This window comes from Scophthalmus maximus, chromosome 16 (assembly GCF_022379125.1).
Source record: "Scophthalmus maximus strain ysfricsl-2021 chromosome 16, ASM2237912v1, whole genome shotgun sequence".
NCBI classification, from domain to species: Eukaryota; Metazoa; Chordata; class Actinopteri; order Pleuronectiformes; family Scophthalmidae; genus Scophthalmus; species Scophthalmus maximus.
The window spans coordinates 14757091-14779526 of NC_061530.1; the positions used below are offsets into that span (position 1 = coordinate 14757091).

The 22436-nt window shown below is 45.1% G+C and overlaps 1 protein-coding gene across 6 annotated transcripts in view; it reads right to left on the minus strand.

The window, feature by feature from the left end:
* Nucleotides 1-22436, minus strand: part of LOC118287987 (zinc finger MIZ domain-containing protein 1-like) — a 133887-nt gene that overhangs the window by 60149 nt on the left and 51302 nt on the right. For all 6 annotated transcript variants that reach the window (XM_047327778.1, XM_047327782.1, XM_047327781.1 and 3 more), the window contains one exon: nt 14560-14658. The gene's annotated coding sequence lies outside the window, so the exon portion shown is untranslated. The remainder of the gene's footprint in view (nt 1-14559; nt 14659-22436) is intronic.

Below are 22436 nucleotides of genomic sequence, written 5' to 3' on the forward strand. Positions count from 1 at the left end.
GGCCGATTAGATCACGTCTCGGCTTGTTCAGAGACGATGAATATTTACATTATTGGTTCAAATGGCACCGGATGAGCACATCAAACCCCCATCGAGGACAGAACAGGGCATGTCTGCACATTTGGCACATTCTAGCACCTCTAAAGGAACATGAACATGATAGTGTGAGACTTTTTTTTCTTCCAGGGGTAATGTATCTTAAAGTGAGCGATCTCACGAGATGGGACAGATTCGAGAAAAAGGCAATCTGTTGAAACTGGGAACGGGAGAAATAAAGACTCGTTGCTGCTGTGTGTGCAGCAACGAGTCACAACTGTTGTCCTGACCTTGAAATTACTGCCACTTATGAAAAGCTGTTTTGGTATGAGAGACACCGATTATAGCCCATTTCTAGGCCAGCACATAATCAGTGTCCAAGTTCCAAATCAATGACCTACTTTCAAGCGCACACATATCTACACATACGCTGCGAGGCAAACTCTCCTTTAACAGCTTAATGTGGAGGAATGGGGAAATCAAATGGAGACTTTGTTTTGATCTGAAAAGTGTAGATACTTAGAAACCCAAATGAGGGCAGCAGAATTTCGTAACAGCAGGCCGGGCCGTCCACAGAGCTGCTGGTGTTATTTTGACACACGCTGGCAGTGAGGGGGGCGCCGGGGTCATGAGCGTCAGTGCTTTACCAGCGAGAGTAGATCAGATCTGACCTGGATAAAGTGGAGAAACAGTCGGCGGCGACTTCCACAGCCTCCCGCGCCGTGAGGAAAGATGAGCGGCCGCCTGGTTGGTGAGGTCAGGACTGCACAGAGAGCAGCCCGGCACGCCGCCACTTAATGCAGGGTTGGCTATTTACAGAAACACCCCACCGCCACCTCCCCTGCCCCCCCTGCCCCCCCCCCCAACTCGACTCTACAACCCCCTCGAGCGGATCCACCACCACACAGCTCCGTGTGCCATGCAGTCATGCAGACAGATGGAGAGAGACTTCTCAGATCATCCAGCTCAGTCCACTGATAACTGTGGAAAATGATTCCCCCGACGCAAAAACTTCAGACTTTTTATATTATTTTAGATGAGATGTTGGCTGACCCGTGGGTCTAAAGGTTCAAGACGGGACGGAGAAGACGGAGAGGCTAAATGCGCTGTCCACACATACACATGCTGCTGTCATGTGGATCCGCTGCAGACGGGCTGCAGGCTGATGACATAGACAGACCGGCGGACATGATTTAATGGATGGAGGACACTGGAGTGCATGCGCCTTCATTTCCTTATTAATTTGTGGTGGGGGGGAATGCTTGTCAAATTAGTCACATGTCTATATTTATATATATTTTTAAAATTGGTTTCATTAATAATTAATTATTAATCATTAATTCTTCCTGTCCGTACTGTCCACGAAGAGCCTTTTCCTGTGAACCTCCAAGGGAAGTAACAAGGGACAGAAATCCACAATACTCCTTTCGTACTAAATGTACTAATATGAGGCTTCAATAAACTGAGTTAGACAAATCCACCATCAACCAAAATTACAGTCTTTTTTGGTTCAGTGTCCCTCCCTGTGTGTCTCCCCAGGGACTGTTTCCTTGCCGAGCTGCTACAGGGGAAGAGTAAAACAAGGTACTTGCACTAAAAATGACTGCAACACTGGAAGATACCCGCTTGATTTTTCTAACTCAGACTAATGAAGCACCATTCCTATATCTTTGTTTGAAATTTAAATTTTAAATTTAATTCAGAGCCACTGAATCACCAATCTTGTCTTATTTCTTTCCACACCGTCTTCATCCTTCCTCTTCTTTCCTGTGTGCCTACATTACTCACAATACTACTGAACAGTGCCTGTTGTGTTGCGCCGAGAATGTCTAATGACAAGTTCAGACTACACGACTTTCTGTCTTGTGACCTGCAGTCTGGCGGTTGTTGTGAGTTCATACAACACGACTGACTGATGACAGGGGTCACACGCTGCACAATCTTTCTCCAGGAGAAACCGACTACAATTCCGACTACACCATAGTTCTGAGCTCTGATTTGCTCACTGGTATTTGTCGTCAATTTGTCTAGGAATTTAGTCTGCTAGAAATCTAGTCGGAGGAGGGGCGACGTGACTCTCGAATTGCGTCTTAGAAGAATTCACACATTGCAATTGACGACTGCCGATCGAGCTTTGTCTCCAATCTGGGTCTCTTGTGGGCCAGGTCCAAAATGTGACACTGAATGAAAACCGGAATAAAAGTTTGTGTAGTGACTTCGAACTACTGGAGCTATGCAACATCAATAAGTGAAGTTTTTATGGTCAGAATGGACAGAAGTGGAGTTAATACAGCAACCAGCAACTCCCGACATATTCATATTGTCATGTGAGTATTGTTATAATAGACAAAAGGTGAATGCCATGCAGAAAATATTGGTTTTATTTGACCCTGGTCTTGGTAAATTCCACAAACCTCACTATAACCTGTTTTCATTGGAACTACCTTTCTAGAGAATAAATACTCCCCACAAGTACTGGTGAGGTTTGTGAATAACACTGAATAACCCTGACATGGTTTCTGCCAGGGCATCTTGCTGTTGATTCACCTCCACAGACGGTGTATTTTGAAAGCCTGGGTGAATAAAACCAATACTATCTGAATTACAACTGGAGGTTAAGTGTAAAAATATGTTTGAGTGCGCAGAAGCGGACCAATAAAAACAAATTTCGCGTCACTCTTCAGAAAGGTCTGATAGACATTAGGTGGATTATGCGAGCCGAATAAAAAGATCCTTATAATTGCAGGTTTGCGGTGTGTTCCTTGGCCTGGTGAACCATCAAGAGGAAGCCTGGGGCTGTTGCATATTTTGACGCAATCCTCCATCTCTGTGTTTCTCTGGGGAGCATTGATCCAGCATAATGGCTTTTGGGGGAAAATGCTGTTTTCACAATGGACAACCTTGTCTTGAGTCATACTTGTTATCAGGTTTAGAAAACGCCGTGGAAGCATATGAACATGCCAGCGCGCAGAGTTATCCTCCTCCCATTCTCCTACAAGGTAAGAAATCAGGTTCTGTCATTGAATCGGCGCAAAAACCCATTATCCTGAAATGGTATATAAACAAATCCATTTTTCATGTTCATGCATGGTTTCACAAAACTATTCCTCCAATCCACGGAAACAGGCACGAGATTAGTTTGGCTGAGTGTGGCTGCTAACACCCTGAGTAAGTGGAACTGTTTGGGGAAAACAATGGTGAAATCTTGTCTTTCTTTTTTTAATCAATGAAAAGGCACTAAGAGAGTTAACTATTCACCCTGGCCTGGCTTTATCACTGGCGACTAAATGAATGACTTCCTTTCTCTGTGCTTTGCAGGTCCCCGGCAAGGTTAAACGGGCACATCCTGCTGACCCCGTTCCCCAGTTCAACCATAAACATGACCTGCGTTGGCTCGCTCACTGCAGCGGAGCGGAGCAGAGCGGCTGAAAGTAAAAGTTAAGGGGCTGTGCTTTCCGGCATTTGGTCCAAATCTGTTGGAAAAGTGGGACCTCAGGTGAGTTTGTGAACTCCAAGAAGCAAAGTGCCACACAGGGAGAGGAATCACATGGGAGCAAGACAACAGCATGAAGAGCCACTGTCCTGCCCAGGGCATTGTCGTCTGACAAAGACCCCAAAGCTGTGTTACTGCTGGAAGAAAAAGAAAAAGCAGAACAAATGGGGATTACAATATTTGAGGAAATAGAGTCTTTCAGCTGACCTACATCTCCCACAGAGACTCGAAATTATAATCCCGGCATAGATGTTCAGCTATTGAATTTTCCGATTCTGTATCAACACCATGAAATTGTGTAAGATGGCAACTAGATGGGTAAAAAAAAAAGGGGGGGGGGGGGATTAGTGGCAGGAGATGCCGACAGCTCCTCATTTCACTCCATTTAATTTTATTCTAACTTGACAGTTTGATATCCAAACATTTACATTCACTGTATACACATTTATACATTATGAACACCTTCTATAAACAACAGAAAGCTAAAGCACTCAGAAGAATTCACTTACGGTTGTGAGCTTAAAATTGGGGGGGGGGAAGCGCCTTATTCTCACAAACGCTCTCAAAAAACACTGATCCATTGATTAAACTGAATAATGATTGAAAGTCTGGCCACACTCTGGCAAAACCCAGCACAATTATAATAATATTAACTCACAGACAACATGCTGTAATGGCTTTTGTGAAGTGAAACTTTCTCTCCTGGGTGTATAGTCTGGAATACCGTTTTTTTGTAAATAGCGTTTGAGAGAGGATCATCTAGGATCATTACAGACTCAAACTTTATTCTATTAGTGCGTATGATTTATTTTATAATCTCACTATTCAATCCAGATAAGCTTCACTACCATGCTCTATCTTTTCATTTGATTTGAAGTTTTATAGTAACTAGTTTTGATTAGTTTCTGCCCTGTAAAGCACTTGCTATACAATAAAGATGATCATTACATTATTATTACTATGGAGTATTTAAATAAATCCTCCAGTGTGTGCATGTGTGTGCCACAGAGGGAGAAATGGCGCGTAGGTAACGTACTGTATGTTTACGAAGCCTCAGGAAATACCAGGACAGACTCTCCGGCCCTCCAGGCCCATGTGACTGGAAAACACACAGGCCAGATTGTTTGCATGTTTGCTCCGGGGCCACGATAAGAACATTGGGTTAGGAGAGGAATATCAAAGCAGAACTGAACATTTGAATGTCGGCCTGCCACCCGAGGTGGGGTCCAAGTTTTGCTGCGACTGTCTCGTTCAAACTTTTAGTTTTTTCGAGTTATCAGCCATCCTGCTAATTTGCATGATGATTCTTGCGTTTGTTTCCCCGTAGCGATCCAGCGCAACTAGCCTCCGCTGGCGTCCCGCTCTCATCACATTAGCATAATGCAGATGCAACCAGAGTCGGTAACCTTGCTGTTGCTCAGCACTATTCACAGCAAATAAACACGAAAGCTGTGAGAGCTGCAGTGCTCGACAGATGTTCTTGCTCCATTCCTCTTATTTCATTTCATCAGTGCATCTATTTATACTGTATTCCAGCTATTTGTACAAGCTATTTAAATGAATGACCATTTAATGCATGTGAATCTGCATATCGGACACCAGCTTTTCAGCTTTATGGCAAAAATTCAGTAATACTGTCAACACATCCAGACACTTCATACTGACTCCGGTTTCAAATCATGTTTTCAACTTCAACTCCTGTAATTTGTCCGACCAAAACTCTTAAAAGACACAATTTGAGTGATAAAGTTCAAGTTTTTGTTATCTGAACAACCACCGTAATAAAAAATGAAGAGGACACCGAACCACCAAAAAATTTCAGTTCCCCTTTTTCCCCTTACTAATAAAAAAAAAATCATTTCCAATCCAGAGAAGTGTTGTCCTGTCTAAAAGGTCAGTGGAAAAAGCGGCCACTGATCATTATACAACTTGGCCTTTTACCCGAGCTGCACAAGCTAAACAGTGGCGGCAGAGATGTAAATATTTTGAGCAAAAGCTCTAATCTCTTACCTCTTCACTTCCTCGTGTAATAAATATTTGAGTGAATCTCATTACCATAGGTCCAGGCATGTCAGTTTGAAACAAAATGTTCCAGGTTTGCACGGAATTAGAGACAAGGTGTGGACATAAAGATGGGTGATAAAATGTTCTCAGCCATCGCCTCTCTTTGTGTCTGTCCCTAGCAACCAGCGAACCTGTGCGGCTGGACTTTTGTGCGCTCTCTGCACAAAAGGACATCACGGTTAATCTCTCACAAAAGATGTCATTATAAGTGCCATTAAATACGGTGTCCAGCGAAAAGGTATTCGAGCAGCCGGTCTGAATAATTAATTCCTCCGGTTCGTGCTGTGGGGACTCGTCAGATCAGAGCTCAACCCGGTAACACGCTCTGTTGTGATTGGCTAAAGCAGGGTCAGTGTCTTAAGAGACCTCGCTCTAATATCCAGCAGCAATTAGAGGCTACAGTGCGGGTGTTTTCTCCTTTTATTATGTGACGGGGGAGCGAGAGTGACCGCAGGTAGAGATTTAATGTTGTGTTTCTGCATGCTGCTGCCAAGTGAAACGGTTTATTGGAGCACCGAGCACAAACACCCTGTTGATCACGTTGCAAAAATAAATAAATTTAAAATGCTCCAAAAAGGCGGTAGGGTTGCAAAACATTTCCATCATTTGCTGCGTGTCATACAGAAATCGGAGTTTTCTCGATCTACCCCTCATTTATTTGGACCAGACCTGGGATCAAGCAAGAGAAACGCAGGGTTGTCCGGCAAAAAAAAAAGAAGGCAGCATTTCATTTGATTGTTCGATGCAACATCATCTGGGAGCACACACCGCAGTGGCCAATGAAACATGTGCAAGAGCACATCCGTGGTACATTACACTGTAACATGATGACAAAGTCTGACGTCGAAGAAGAGCGTTCAAAGCTTTTCAGAGCTTTCAAATCTCTGAAAAGCCACAGATTTTCCAGAGCTTTAAAAAATCCTGCCACAGAGTAATACACATTATGAACGCAGGTTTCAAAATTAAGTTTTTGATCTGCCAATGGCTGGACAACTGAAAAAGACTTAAATTGAAGACTCTTGATTCTTGGAGTATTAGGCCAATCTGGGTCCCACCTAGACGTCCCATGTTTAGAAGGTTTTCTGTGGAATTGTAGCCAGAGCGAAGGGTGAAACGTAGTCAATCGAACGGTGTTTGTTGGAGTGAAAGTTTGCCGTGAAGTAGGCCTATTTCAGAACCCCGCCAAATGGAGGCCAACCTCATTGATTTTATTCGCCAACGTATATTTTTACTCGCCGATGGCGAGTGCTAATTTTGGGCCCCGACTACACAGCTGTCATTCCCAGATTTTCTCATACCGTCGCTAGCCATCCGAGGACATTTTTCCATGGCCGTCTTCAGTGTTCAATCTAATTTTACTCTTTGGTCTGATGCAACTCTCAGCGTGTTGCGTTACTGTGATAAGAGGCGATGCTGCTCCTCCCTCCGTGATTTTAATGTGTTTCGAAAGGTGACACAAATGTCGTCAATGTTTCCTAATTGATTTAACATGTGGTATATGTCGACTGCTATACAGTAATAACACTGTCTGTTGTTTTGGATTCTGATAAGCCTTCAAAGGTGTATGTATAGATATATATTATTGATGTTGACTGGTTAGAATTTAAATTGCACTCAGTCAAACACAATTGACTGTTTTGTTTTTTTGCTGGGAAGCTGGACCAAACAGTCAAATGATACCAAAATGATCAGTTGACCAGTGGAAGAGGAATCTCATGGAGCAGGGGGACGGGGGTGTAATGTGGGTGCATGGCAGGTGACAACAGTGTGAGTTAGCAGTGACGAGAAACTGACCGCTGGAAACGAACAGAGGGAGCAGTGCAGAGACATGGTCACGAGAAAAGACCTCTGTCTCCATCCCAACACAGAGGCAATAAAAGGAGTCAAACAGAAAGCTCCGGCAAAATGGCTGCGAGATGGACACTGAACAAGCTCGACGTCTGCTCGCCATGAGTCAATCCATTGTGAGGCGCACAACACACGGCTCATATTGCCAGTGAATCAGGGCAGTCAGCTGCCGCCCACCACCTCAAGGCAAAGGGCCCAGTCTAGCACAGGGCCGCAGACATGTGACCAGCTGTCTCCGTAGCGCGTCTCACCCGGACGCAGACATCGACAGTGAGCTCTCAAGATAAGTCTTCTCTGATGGACTGACTTCAAAAAATGTTTGAACGAGTCCTCTCAGTTTATCCAGCTCGGCCAGATAATGTACTGCCCTGGCATGGTGGGAGCAGGGGCGGCAGGTGTTTTTTAAATCTATAGATGACTGCGACTTTGTGATTTACAGCCTGCCGTCAGGAGGGTGCAGTGACATCAATACTGCGGCAGGAGTTTGTCTGAGGCCTAGCTGGGGGTACCAAAATAACGCTCCACTTCTAAACCCCCCCCTCCCCTCCACTGACAGCGATACACAACTCCACGCGTGCAGCTGTCTAAATATTACTTCTCCCTTCTTCTCCTCTTCATCTTGCCATTCCTCTGCTCTCCGCTCTCGCCTTTTCTGTCCCTGCGCGAGCTCGCAGCCGCTGAGGAGCAACTGTTCGACCGGGCGCGCAGCTGGGGACGTCCACATTTGGTGCGACGTCCGAGGGCCGAGTTGGCCGAGGGGCTGGGAATAACTCCACTTCAGCTTTGAGCTATGACCAGCGGCACAACTGTGGCACCAATTACCTCGTAGCTAACCACAATCAGGACTATTCCATCCATCCATCCGTCGTCTAACGCTTTATCCACTTAAGGGTCGCGGGGGGGCTGGAGCCAATCCCAGCTGACATTGGGCGAGAGGCGGGGTTCACCCTGGACAGGTCGCCAGCCTATCACAGGGCCACATACAGCGACGGACAACCATTCACTCTCACATTCGCACCTATGGTCAATTTAGAGTCTCCAATGAACCTAACCCCATTCTGCATGTCTTTGGACTGTGGGAGGAAGCCGGAGAACCCGGAGAGAACCCACGCATACACGGGCAGAACATGCAAACTCCACGCAGAAAGGCCCTGGTTGGTTTGAACCGGCATTCGAACCCAGAACCTTCCTGCTGTGAGGCGAAAGTGCTGACCACTACACCACGTGCAGCCCCAGGACTATTCCAAATGTAAATAATATTTTCCACGAGGCTCTGCAGCGGGGGCGGTTGCCTTTTTGTGAGCACAAGTCATTACTAAATCACTGTGTGCAATTAGGCTTTTAAGGCAATTTATATAAGAAGCCAGACTAAAGCTAATCTCATAAAAGGACAAACAGAGCCATTAAAAGTCCTCTGCTCTTTACTTCATTACAGGCTCAGCTTGCTCTCCTTATGCTAAGAGTCCCCAGGTGCATGAATGTTTCATGGCCACCCTGCTGCCTGTTTCCCTCTGCTCAGATTCATCCTTTCTCCCTCCTCCCCGAGGAGGCACAAACTCCGCCGTCAATTGCACTCACTTACACTCCGCTGCCGTCATCATCAGCCATTAGAGAGGAGGGAGGCAGCACATAAGACAGCTGTTTTGCCTTGATGACTCAATCATCCCCTTCAGTGGGATTAGCATCAGTATCACCATCGCCATCATCGCCCTTTGATCCCAAAAATTGCCAAACAAGTCTGAAATTGATGACTATCAGCCTGTCGGCCACGGAAATTCCTGAGCGTTCCGATAGAGCTGGCTTTCATTGCGGAGCAGTCAATCACGCTGCAGAGCTCGGGGAGATAGATTTGTAATATTCACCATATTTTATATCGAGCCCTTTGAGAGAACTAAAGGGGCAAATTATTAATTTCACAGTTTGTCAAGGTGACAAAGTGCTATAAATACTGAAATATCTGCTTTTCCAAAATTCTCCACAGCCAAATGGCTGAGAGCTGTGGATCAACGTCAGATCCTTTTACAGATGTACAAGTACTCATGTGTAATTAAATATTTGACATGCAAAGCTAATAGGCATTTGTGTTGAGCTGCGGTGGATCAAACTTTAAAGGAATAGATTGACATTTTGGGAAAGTCACTTTTTTCCCCAAAGAGCTGGATGAGAAATTCGGTACAAATCTCATATATTAATGTTCGATGTGAAGCTGAAGCGCAATGAACCACAGCTCTCTGGCCTTATATTTACTTCCTGCTGTAAACACACATTCAAACTGGGCCACTTGAACGGCATTGAGATACGCCGATGTGCTAATTCAAGGCCCTGCGACGCTGCCGCCATCACCATTTCATTTCATTTTTACACAGACATATTACAAAAAGAACATTTAGCAGGAGCTGTGTGGAGTCGAGTCAAGCTCATTGGGCCTTTGTTATATTTCGAAACAACAATGTAGCAACCTAATGAGACCACAGTGACTGCGCTCACTGACAAAGAGAAATGCAATAATATGGCAGCATGAGGCAGAAGAATGGCCTGTTAATGCGGCCGTATTCTAAGACACAGCATTGAGGTAGACAATTCACGAGCCAACAGCTCCTCAATGCCAAGTGTTCTTAAAACATATTACGCCATGCCATTAATTAATCCGTTGGCTTGTGAAGCGTAGCTTATTCAGGCTATTCATCACCGAGAGGAAATTGACAAGTTGTCCGTGGATGGCATGTCAAAGGGATGTCAGGTTTCATTTTGCAAACGGAGGCAAAGGAGGTAGGCCGCACACCATTTGTTCAATACTCAGTTTTTCTTTGCTGTGTCTTTGTTTGAGGAAGGCCAGAGAGCTCATAGGAAGACACACGAGATGTACAGGAGGCTCGGAGATTCAACGGGGTCACAGGACAGTGTCGGGGTTGAAGGCAGAGCCAACTGTTGCTTATAGCTTCCTCCTGCTGTAAGTCAACTCCGCGGGATGCGGAGAACATCTGTCCTGAACGCACAGACACTTTGTACCACCCCAGTCACCCATGTCAATCAAACGTGTTCTGGCCCGTCGCCCGACTTCCACTAGCGGCTGCGATCGCTTCTGGAGACGCGTGCCTGCGATGGCTTGTGGTGCGCGTACAAGCATGAGCGGGCGCGTCCACATTTGTACGTGTCTATGGGAAAGTGGGGATGACGCCGTGTCTATTTTTAGTCCGGTACACCGAGTCCTGCCTCTGCGTTATGCTGCTCTGTTCCTACGACAGACGACCAGGTCAGCAGCAGCAGAGAGTGCCGGGATAGCTCCAGCTCTGCTCCCTGACCCCGGCCTTCCAGCTCCTACATCAGTGGGAGAGACTTACAAGATTCCTGGGCGGCAGTTAAAGGAGGCTATCTGCAAAAAAGAAGGAAAAAGAGGCCCTTTCTTGACGGATGCCATGTTCATCCACCTCTTTCTCTCTTCGAGTGACTAATGGGCTAATAATTCAGCTGTCACCCTGGCACGTTATCTTGCACTTTCTCATGGGAAGAATGCCACCCCGGAACATCATCGCCACAGTCTGGGCGCTGAATAAGATAGTTTACAACTTGAGGTAGTGTGAAGAAAGTAACTTGGGATCAGATGGAAAATCCTCATGGCCGTTACGAACTGAGGAGAAGATAAGATCATAGATGGAGATGTTTGGGCTCATGTTCTTTCTTGTCAAGCCCAGTTAGTCACCCAGTCGTGTACAGAAAAATCATCTGATGCACATGACTAATGGACCTTTGAGTCAATAGTCTTGCTGACAAAAAAGGCTACTCACTTAGGTTACTTCTTCACAGTTGAGATACCATCGATGTGTTGTGAAGCCCTGCTTCTGCTTGTGAAGAAACAACATTTTCAGTCTCGTAAGCAGATTTTCTCTTACTTCTTGGGGAAATTAAAATAGATACGCTGAAACGCTGAAGATAGCGGACGGTTTAGATGACATCCAGAAAAATCACTCGCCATGGTAGCAGCAATGAAAAATATTCTATCGTGTCACATGAAATAAATTTGGCCTGTTATCTACAGGAATAGAATGCACGGACAACAAAAATGCCCCAGAAATACAAGGCAAATAATTTTACGCTGGATTTCAACTGAATTTAACTCGCTTAACTTGAAGACGAAAAGGCGTACACGGACCACAATAACATCATGAAGGCACATGGCAAAAAATTAACCATAAATTACAAGAATTAATGTAGGCTGTTCTTAAAGCAAGCACATGGTCTCTCTTTTGGCCTATCATCCATCACGAAGATGGATGGGTTAAATAGTACGCAAGCATGTTTTCCTATTTTCTACTGCACTTTTATTCTTTATTTCAAACACAACACGGTGTTTGTCCCCTAGGAGATTATCATTACAAAGATTACAGATGTTCTTCTCTTCCCTTCCCAGACACTTTTATCTTCCACCAACTTCAGTGAACAACCCGGAAGTTGTGCCTTCACGGCGTAAAAACTTCACCAAGTTTTGACTCCTGTTGAAACTATGCATCTAGATCACGTGCTGCATGTTGTCCTGGATGCTCGTAATGGAGAAGTTAACTCACAGAGAAACTGACGTTTCAGCCACTGTTCAACAGCGTAGTCCAATATTTTGAGTGTGAAAGTTCATTCTATGTCACAATATGCTTTTTTAGGCTTCTTTCCCTCTTAAGCGCCTGCTTCAGGAAACAATGGTGTGTGTGTGTGTGTGGACGCTAATGTTGCTTATCAGTTCAACAGCTTGTCATCCAGGCCTCTGCGTGTTCGGGTTGAATGATAAACTCTCACTGCCCTGCCATGTACTTGTTTAATAAAGTACTTCCACTTGAATCTACACAGGTGAGTTGGACATTGAGGGGCGTTGTGATTGTGCCTGGGTGTGAAGCGGCTAACATGTTGGGTGTGGTCTATTCTACCGAAACGTCCCCGGAATCATTCTCCACAGACATTACTTCATGCAGATAAGTGTTCACTCCAGCAATTGATAATAATCCCTCTAATAGGCTTGAATGTTATAAAACCTGAAGTTAAGTGGCAGGCTGTGCTCTCTTTGTTTGCCTGCACATGGGGAGGTGGACATGTGTGCAGAGCCCGGCCCTTTATCCTTCCTGTTCAGTTACCAGAGGCCTCACACTTATCAGTTCCAGATCTCACAAGAACAGAGAGAAAGAGAGAGACCACTGACAGGAAGGGGAATTTTTTTTTTCTTCTCTCCCTCCCCCCTCTTTTTCCTTTAGCGAGGTGAACAGAATGTCTGCACCCCTCACATTTCACAGAGCGAAGCAATTGTTCATTAGGGCTCGCACTGGTGCAACAGAATCAGGGAACCAACCCGGCAACGTCCGGACATCAGCCTAGATAAATAAAGAGAGGGAGTCGGTATAGGCAAGCTCACCAACAAGTCATTTGTCAGAATTGACTGGGTCCAGCTACTCCAATCTGAACATTTGTTGTTTTTCCTCTGTTTTATAACAATGTCAGCTGAATATCGTTTTGATTTTGGAACCACTGTTCTGAAGCCACATCCTTGTGCTCTACAAACCCAGTTTACTATTTTTCTGACATTTTACAGACAAAACAAACCCTAATCGAGAATTAGAGAAATACAAACAGTCATTTATTAAAGCCCTACAAACTTTTCATTCCTTGGGGATATACATGGCAATCGACCTCGGTGTTAACAGTTCTCTATTTGAGACTTGCCCTTTCCTTCGGCTGCAGCCTCTCCATCAAACCCAGCTGTTTTTTTCCTCCACGAAGCCAAACTTATACATCGACAGCCAGAGGAGGAAGATCTGTCATCGAAAGTGGGAAGAAGGGGAGAGAACCGCCTGCGAAGCACTCATGTCATGTCCCTGTGCATTTCATATCCCCCCTCGTGTCACTCGCTCCCACTGTCTACCTCGCATGACATTTCCACAATAATCACTTTGGTTTATCCCACTCAGCTGTGTGGCGGGCAGATGTTTGTCGGGGGCACCGTATTCCTCAGCATTCACACTGCTCTAATCAAGATTAACCACTCTTATCTATCCAGTGTGTGTGTGTGTGTGTGTGTGTGTGTGTGTGTGTGTGCGCTGGCTGTCCCAATTCTTAATCCATGAAGCCATAGCTATATTGTATAATACAGTGGACGAACCAATTACATTCCCTTTCCACGACATAATTCTCCCTTTTAGTGGATTGTACACTGAGCTGCATATTGCATAGGGATAAACTGCGAGCTTGCTGGTGATGCGGATAGTCGTGACCTTCTGCATGTATACGTCAGACTGCACATCCTGCACACTGGAGTAGGATATCACGGAAAAAAATAAAATAAAAAAACAACATTAAACAGACGCAACATCTCAGCACTGTGTTAGTCAGAGCCCCCCAGGGAGCTCCTGATGAAATCAACACGCTCTGCAAGGTGAGCCGACCCTGGCCGCACACAAACTGCTGCCATCACATGTTTACCAAAGACACTGGAGCACAGCGAGGACAGAGCGTGTCCGTGCAAACAAAGTCATGTTGTTTAAATCGCTGTTGTGGCAGGGGAGGCTGTTATCTAGTTCCAGCAACAAGCTTTGTTTGATTCCAGCTGTGACATAACATCTCTTACCAGAAATATTTCAGAGCAAAGCGACAAATCTCAGTTAATTAGGAAGTGTCCCTACATAGCCCGGGAAATCTCAGTAATTAAAAGAAAAATGAGTCTGTGCACGCGGATAGCTAGTCTGTGATGAAGTTTTGTTTTTTTTACTTCTTGTGCAGAAATGAGTCATTCCTGCTCTCAAATTTGCAGGACTTAGAAAAGGTTAACAAGAATGTTTTCATCTTGTTGCAAAACAGACTAACATTCATTTCTCAGCAGTACAAGTTCACCCGAGATGAAAGTAAATTTGCTGCTTAGCTCCCAACTGCGACTATGCCTGATGATATGTGCATGAAACACAGAATTCACAACTTGTAGCCACTTGGCTGCCACCAACGACAGCTGCTAGCCTCTTGCTCCCATTGGGTGCTCCTCGATAACACAACCATAAGCACAACAACCTTCAAGTTCCTACTGAACCTTAAAACCGTGATATCTGCTGGTAGGTCCCATCACATACATGTAAGAAAAATAAATGACTCACCTATGTTTACTTCAATCCTTGATGCTTCACCACCAGAGACCCCCCCACCCATTCACACACCAGGAGGAGAAACACTCCAGCACCTCACGTCTTCTGTCCCTAAGAGAAATCAGAGTAGAAAAAAAGAAAATACATCATTCACCACTGCATTATCCACCAATTTCCAAACATTGAATTATTACATTTGCAGGCCCCCCTCCCTCCCTCCCGCCCTGAAAATCAAGCCCACTCGGTGATTTCACTTTGGGCTCCGAGTGGCTTCCATCTGCGCCTTGCTGATCCGCTTCTTTCCTGCACGGATAAGCTCCTTCACGCTCCCGTGCCCATGAAGGACGAATCAAAAGAGCAGCCGATACTTCAAATGATCAGTATGGCATCATAAACATGCCCCGCAGAGTCAGTTCACTGTCATGGAGCATTCACAATTCACTCCCGATTGACAGGTAAGCCTATTAGGAGGGGCCTTCACTGTAGTTTAGCACTTAGCCCGGCTGGCAGGGCCTGTGCGTACGAATGCCCAAGTGACACTCAGACGCTTCAGAATGACCACAGTAGTTGAAAAACGGGATAATGTGTGATAAAGCATCACAGGTAAGAGCTTAAAACGATAAGCCGGAATTTAATAGACAAACAAAATTTAAACAATGATTTGGAATTAAAGGAAAGGTTGGTTTATCTTTCAGTTAAGAATCATGTCTTATCTATGTCTGCAAGACTTTCCCCTTTCCCTAATGAATCAATCATTGTAATTATGAGCATAATTACGAGCTTAATAACCATAGGCCGGATTCTGGCATGTGTTATCCTTCCCATAAATAATGTTGGCCTCTGGCATGGGAGAGAGAATAAACACAACTTTGGATGAATGACTGAATGAATGAAATCCATGTGCAGAATATTTGAGTGTTTTAACTCTTCTTTCTAGTTCCAAAAGACTGTGTATTTAAAGAAAAAAAGTCCAATTTAGATGTGGAAAGATTATTTAGGTCTTCTTGAGAGGGTCAGTAAACTGTCGGCCAAATAACTCAAAGGCCTGGACCCTTCTTTGAATGAAGAGTCTAGGTTATGTTAGCTGTTGCAGATGGTCGTCTTTTAGGGTAGCAGGCCACTCGGCAGCAGTACAAACAAGATATTGGCCTTTTTTTTTCTTCGATCCACTGCTAAACTCAATATTTCCTCTTACTCTCTCTCTCTCTCTCTCTCTTCTTCTGAGGGCGTGACACTAATTTTCATGGAGTCAAATGAAAAGTTGGAGGGCATCAGCAAGCTTTTGTCCCCCCTACTCCTCAAATGTTTAACTATGATATTTCAAGCAGCTAAATGGGATGGTAGGAGAAAAGAAAAAGAATAATAATGTCTTCAGGGCGTTTGCTCTAGCTCTGTGAATATATGTGTGGAGTGTGTAACTATGTATACCAATGCAGTGTTCTTCCCATCCCTCCTCCCCTCCTGTATCACTGCTACCTTTAAGTCAATAGCTGTATCCTGTTTGGATCATTTTCGTCAGGCGTCTGACGGCATGCTGGCCATTTCTGTGCCCTACCAGAAACTCCTCTAGCTTCCTCTGAGCTCATGCTTTGGTTGACAGGACAAGGCTAATGCTCCAAACTGTTATAACCACAAGGTGTATTTTCACATTCAGCGGGAGAAGGCAGTCCCTTGTGCCTTGCACTTTTTTTCTTTTTCTTTTCTAATCCTCTTTTTTACCATTAGAAGATTCTGCAGGCAGCATTTCTCCCGTGTTGGAAGTGCCGCTCTCTGAAAAGAGAAAGTGGAGGAGAGCTGGGGGCTCAATATGTTGGGAGAGACGAGGAGGAGGAGGAGGAGTAGGGGCTGATGGTGGGTGCCTCCTTTTTTAAGCCAGATTCTCCCCAGATACCTCTGTCCTATTCATCAACAGCTTTTCCAGGGCTGTGAAAAATCAATGTGCTCTGCACTGCAAACAGTTCATAATGACGGGGGATGGGGGGGGGGAGCTCAACTGCAACAGAATTGATTTGTTTAAGTACAATAACATGGCTCTGCAGCGCAGAGAGGAGGAGGCTCAAGCGCCCAGACAAAGACTGAGTCGCAGTATGAAACCACAAGAAGTAATTGATAAACTGCTGGCAAAGTGCAAATCTGAACTACAGAAATCTGTTATCTGATTAAGGGAGTTCTTCTCCGAATTACGACCAGACAGAGGGAAAAAAAATACACTTTGAGTATCGAGTGATTGCATATCTTGTAGGAGGCAGAGTGAACCCCAAATAAAGAGTAAAGAGGGAGTAAAGAAAACCAAAAACATTTCTCTGTTAAAGATAATAAGCAAAATCACTAAAAAACATTTACAAGTAAGACGTACGATTCGCATGTTTATTCAGAGTAACTGAATTATTGACTTTTTTTCAACATTGATTTAATATGTAGGAACATTTTCAGTGGCTTGTTTTGTCTGAACCCCCTCAACAGTGAAACGACTGATTATTGATCACAATTGATATACTTTCTCTGAACTGACTAATGACACACATATACAGCCGCAGACAAAAATCCAATGCACATCATATTCACTCACACATACACATCTGCTCTAATCATGTGTACAACACGCACACACACACACAGATTGTTTTTGCTTTTGGCAGGGAGTCACTACATCCCAAAGCCCATGCAGAGTGGGTTTGATGTTGCATAAAGCCAAGTCATCAGAATGTATCAAAGATAACACCAGGTTTCTCATTGAAGAAAAAAAACATGCACAAGTTGAAATTTTGAAATCTCCTGATGCTGCAAAAAAAACAACCCCCCCCCCCCACCCGGAGTAAGTTGTGTCAAGACAGGCCAGCACAATAAAACATTCCTCCTTGCCTCTTTAAACCCGGCCACAGAGGTGCATTTATCTCTGTTCCTTCACAGAGGCACCTTCAGGTTTAATTGGATCCTCATGAGCCGCTTTCACTTATGAACTCCGGACAGTGTGCAGAAAATCAGGTTCGGACATTGTCCGGAGTTCACACAACACAGAGAAATGTGTGTTCACCTACTGGAAACACTTTTGGTTTAGGTTTAAGCGAGGGGTGGTGGCGCCTGGGAAGAGTGTGCAGGAGGAATGAATTGTCACCAACACGCTCGCTGTGAATTCACTGGAAAATGACCTGCTCCGTTCACACATCGGCTCAATTGGATATCACATCATACGACGAGCGTAAACTCAGTTTGGTATCCGGCTGATTCAGACGTTTGCGTTCACACATACAGCTCCTCCAGGTGACGCCCAGAAAATTTCAGGGTTGCAGTGCATGTGTGAAAGCAGCTATAGAGTCGAAAATCGCCACCATCGCCGGAGCCTCTGAAGCTGGACATACAGGGTCCTTCCTCCCCAGTCGGCACCAGGTTTTACCGACTGCGCGGCGGACAGTCGACCCGGGCCAAGTGGCCACGAGACCTGCCGGTGAGTCAGACGGGTGGTGGGAACTGGAGACCTCCTGCTAAGCCTGGACAGTGGCAGGAGAGAGGCACCAGGAGAGAGGCACCAGGAGAGAAACCTGGCTCTGCTCTTAACACATGGGGAAGCTCTTGAGAGCCACTGTCCATCCACCCAGCCAGCTCTCAGGGGCGATTATACCCAGTGGGCCCCATTTGCATTTTAACTGGTAAATATAGAACGCCCATAGACATGAATCACGTGAGCAAATGGAAGGGAAAACAGAGCGGGGTTTTGGGTTTTTTTGCCTCTGTGAGTACAGGGAAACAATGTGCTGGGGTAATCAAACAGCTCAGAAACGTAAACATGTATTACTACGAGCCGATGAATATGCGGAGAGACGTTAATAATGACAGGATGACACTTCAAATGAACTTCCAAAAACATCTTTGGAAGTTATCCTTTGTGTTTGACATTGATTATAGCAATCAAAAACAGAGAACTGTGTGAAAATGAAGTTTTAATCACACCATTCTGTTCTCAGGAAATACCAGCTCTGACACTTTTGACCTCTCATTCACCTCCCCTCAGCATTGCTCCACTTCCACTTCTTGGTACCTTGGCACAGAGTTCCCAGCTCCTCCTTCAGGCTGCTTCCTGTTGCTGATATGCTCAAGACATGCAAGATCAACCACGATGCGCATCTCTGCTTTTCAAAAGACGCCCGACAAAGACACTTGAAGTCAAAGGAGGACGCTGGAACAGCTGATGTAGGAAACGAAGGAAGTCTACTCGCTTGTAATGATTCTCAGCAGAAGAGAGTCAGGGTGTTATTTATGGGAAGATAAACACAGGATCAAGTGGACACACGTTGGTGATCATCTCGCCTCTGTTTACAAATACACAAATGATGTAATTATACACAAATTAATTAAGGGGGAACCTCTGCACATGCACCGCCTTAATTGGGTTATTTTAAGTGAAATTAACTTTAAAGGTTGATAAATCATCAATCTTTCAAATGACATTAGGACTTTATTAGGACCGCAACAAGTGATTCATTTCACCATAGATTAATCTTTTAATTACCATTTCTATAATTCATCGACTCCACATTTCAGTAGGAAGCAGGTCGTAGCCGCTCATGTAAATACTGCCATTAAAATACTCGTGAAATACGAGTTCAATGTTCATGTTTCGCAAAGCACAACATCAATGCTTACTGGGATCAAGTAAAGTAGCTCCGAAACCAAACGTAAAAATCTTAGATAGGTGAGGAGGCCTTTTATGAAATATTATGCTAATGTATACATTTACAGCAGTGGGGTTATACTGTCTGTATATGCTGTATAAGCTCAACTGACTGACTCTCAAATCCAGGCTAACAGGGGAGGGACAGGAGGCTGGTCTCAGAGGACATTGCCTATGGAGTGATAACACTGGACGGACTCGATGTTGTGGGCCGTCGCCCATGAACATGAAGTGTATCACTGCAGTGAACGAGCGCCGCAGTGATGATTACCGGTTTAGAGATAATGGCTCTTAGCGCGATACGTGAGAGAGTATGAGACACCATCTCGGTTCGCTCCCCAATCTTCACTCTACACTGATTAACACCAACGCCGGCGCCTGGTTAAACACCACTACTGTAATTATGTGCAGCCTCACGCACACACACAGGCAAACGCACACCGAACAGTGGTGTGTGGACTGTGTGCCGCCGCATCAGCAGCACAGCAACCACCAATTATGCGTCTTATTTATGCAAATGCAGGTAATTTACTTCCTGCTGCGCATTACTTCCCAACGTGTTTGCCCCCCAGCACCGGTTGTTTGTGTCGTGGATAACACAAACAAGTGGAACAACTGAATGAAGTCCCCCCCCCCCCTCCCCCAAAGAGGTCACTCTTTCAATTGAGAATCGTTCTAAGGGTTAATTCAAAGGTTTGTTACAACTTCCTCTTTGATTCCATAGTTCTGGTTCACGTTTTGAGCTCAATCGACATCATCTCATGTCGATTGAGCTCAAAACGTGTTTTTGTTCCCTTCCACTTGACTTTGCTTGAAGGATTGTTTTATTATCCAATAAAGAAATATATAGGGGTGAAATAAAAGCTCTCTGGGCAATACAGATAACTCATTATTAATACTAACAAAAACATATAAAAATAAGGACGACATTGTATAAAACTAGATTTCACTTTAAATATCGATGTCCTGTTTTTTGTAGCTCACGTTTTGTTTGTAGTCTTACATGAATTAATGGCTTGAATATTATTTCTCCTCCTCCACCACTCTCTAAAGCATATCTTGTTTCAAAAGTGAGAGCAGCCCAAGAGGGCGTCTGTATTTTTCCTTCCTTTGTTTCCAGTCTTTCCCTATCGGAGCGAGAAGGTGGTAGCAACTCCCACAAGGGAGATAGAGACAGAGAGAGAAAGAGGTGTGGGCTGCTGGCAGAGCGCGAAAGCAAAGAACCACTGCTCCGTCTGACCACGGACATAAGAAATGATGCCCCCTCTGCCTTCCCCTGCCCCGTCCTGCTTCATCTGCAAAGCAAATCGCATGCCCCGCAGCCGGAGATTCCTCTCTGGTCACCTGGCTGTTTCACAGACCCCCGGAACAGAGGAGGGTTTATAGAGGTGAAAGACTTCACAGTGTAATGGAGACAAGCAAGGCAGAGAAACAGAGGGCAGATCCTCCAGCCAATTTTCCAGAGGAGAGGTGGGGGTGTAATGAGGCCTGATTTGTCACAAGAAAGAACCGCCGACCTGTATTTGCATTTTCAACCCCTCTCTTCACCTCCCTCCCTTATCTTTTCTTCCTCCTCCTCGTAATAATGGGAAAGAAAAGGCAATGAGAGGGAAGAAAGAGCGGAAGGAGGGGGGTGGGGTGTGTGTGTGGGGGGGGGGGGGGAGAAATATATACACAGAGGAATCCAGGGAGGGGAAAGAGAGCACATTACTATTGGGAGGGAAAAAATGATTAAAGGCTGAGATGAACACAATCTGCTGGTTCCAGAGGAAAGAGGAAGGAATTTCCAGAGCCAATAAGCGAAGCATCACGGGGAGACCTGCCTCTCCCCGCTATTCAACCATGACCATGCTGGCTGAAGCACATTTCCTACATCCGCCCTCCTACACCCGCCTATGGCATGTGTGTTCCGTGCATGTGCAGTCATTAGCAAATCTAAACTTGATTCTTTTCCCCCTGAACAAACCCGGCTACCTTGTATTTGAAAGGGAACGTTTGACGCAGCACTGGCTGTGTGCGATCCCTTGTGATTGTGACTGTCGCGGTTAACCAGGTATAATAGTGTTAAGATGTCGCAGGAGACTCTTGAGGCAAAAGACAGGAGAGGAGGAAGAACAGCGACATCAATAATCAGGTGAAGGAGATGGGGGGAAGAAAACAAAGCCGTTCATAACAAATGAGAAAACGGGCAGAGCGTCTCATTGCGAGAGCGCTAACGACAATCAATTAGCAATTGCTCATGATCTTGGGTGCGGCGGAGTATAAGGTGTCTTAATGAGTCCCATTTCCATTAGCTGCTCGACTCGAGAGGCACAAGGAGGAGGCTTCTCCCACCAGCTCCTCCATCTCAATGCCTAATGACTGCGAGAGTGGATTACTCCATCAATTTCCTTGCTTCTCTTTGTTTATCCCCTGCGTAAATAATGGTCAACCATTACAATGCATTAAACGGGCCACTCATAGCAGAGCGAACAAGAGGGAGAGGAGAGGAGCACAAGTGCTCCGCCGGCATCCTCCAGTGATCTCCAGGAAATCGGCTAATACCGGCCATGTGGTGGCAGAGAAGGGGGGGGTGGGGGCAACAAGGATCTGACGCTCAACACATATCTGCCTGTTTTTTACTGGGAGGTGTGGTCGGAGAGTAAATGATGGGAGAGAAGGAAAGGAAGAGGAGTGTCTTAGCTTAAAAATGCCACATCTGGGCAACAATGTTCAACCAAAACCTTCCCCGACGCAGGGGTGGAAAGAGAACCGGAAAACTACCCTAATGAAAGTATTGCTAATTAAAAGAAATTTGACTCAAGTGGGAGTAAAATGGCTGGTGTTACTAGAGCGGCACTGAGTAGAGCGCATACCTCTGCCAAACAGTCCACTTAAATTAAATTCCCCAGGAAATCCGTGGAAATGTCAAACAATGCCCAATCTCGCAGTGATATGATTTTCACATTGACAAAAACATTCCTGGATCTGCCCCTTTTGTCCGGACCCACGCCAGAATGTAATGGATTCTTTCTTGGCCCATCCACAATCTTTCCACCAAGTCTTGTTGAAATCCGTTCTTTTGGGCAATCCTGTTAACAAACCAACCAACCAACCAACCGACCAACAGACACGGACAGGGGTGAAAACATAACCTCCTAATGGGAGGTAAAGATTTTCTCAGATAAAGCGCTCTGGCAACAGAACGGTTACATTACATGCTGCACAAAAGCAGCTTCTC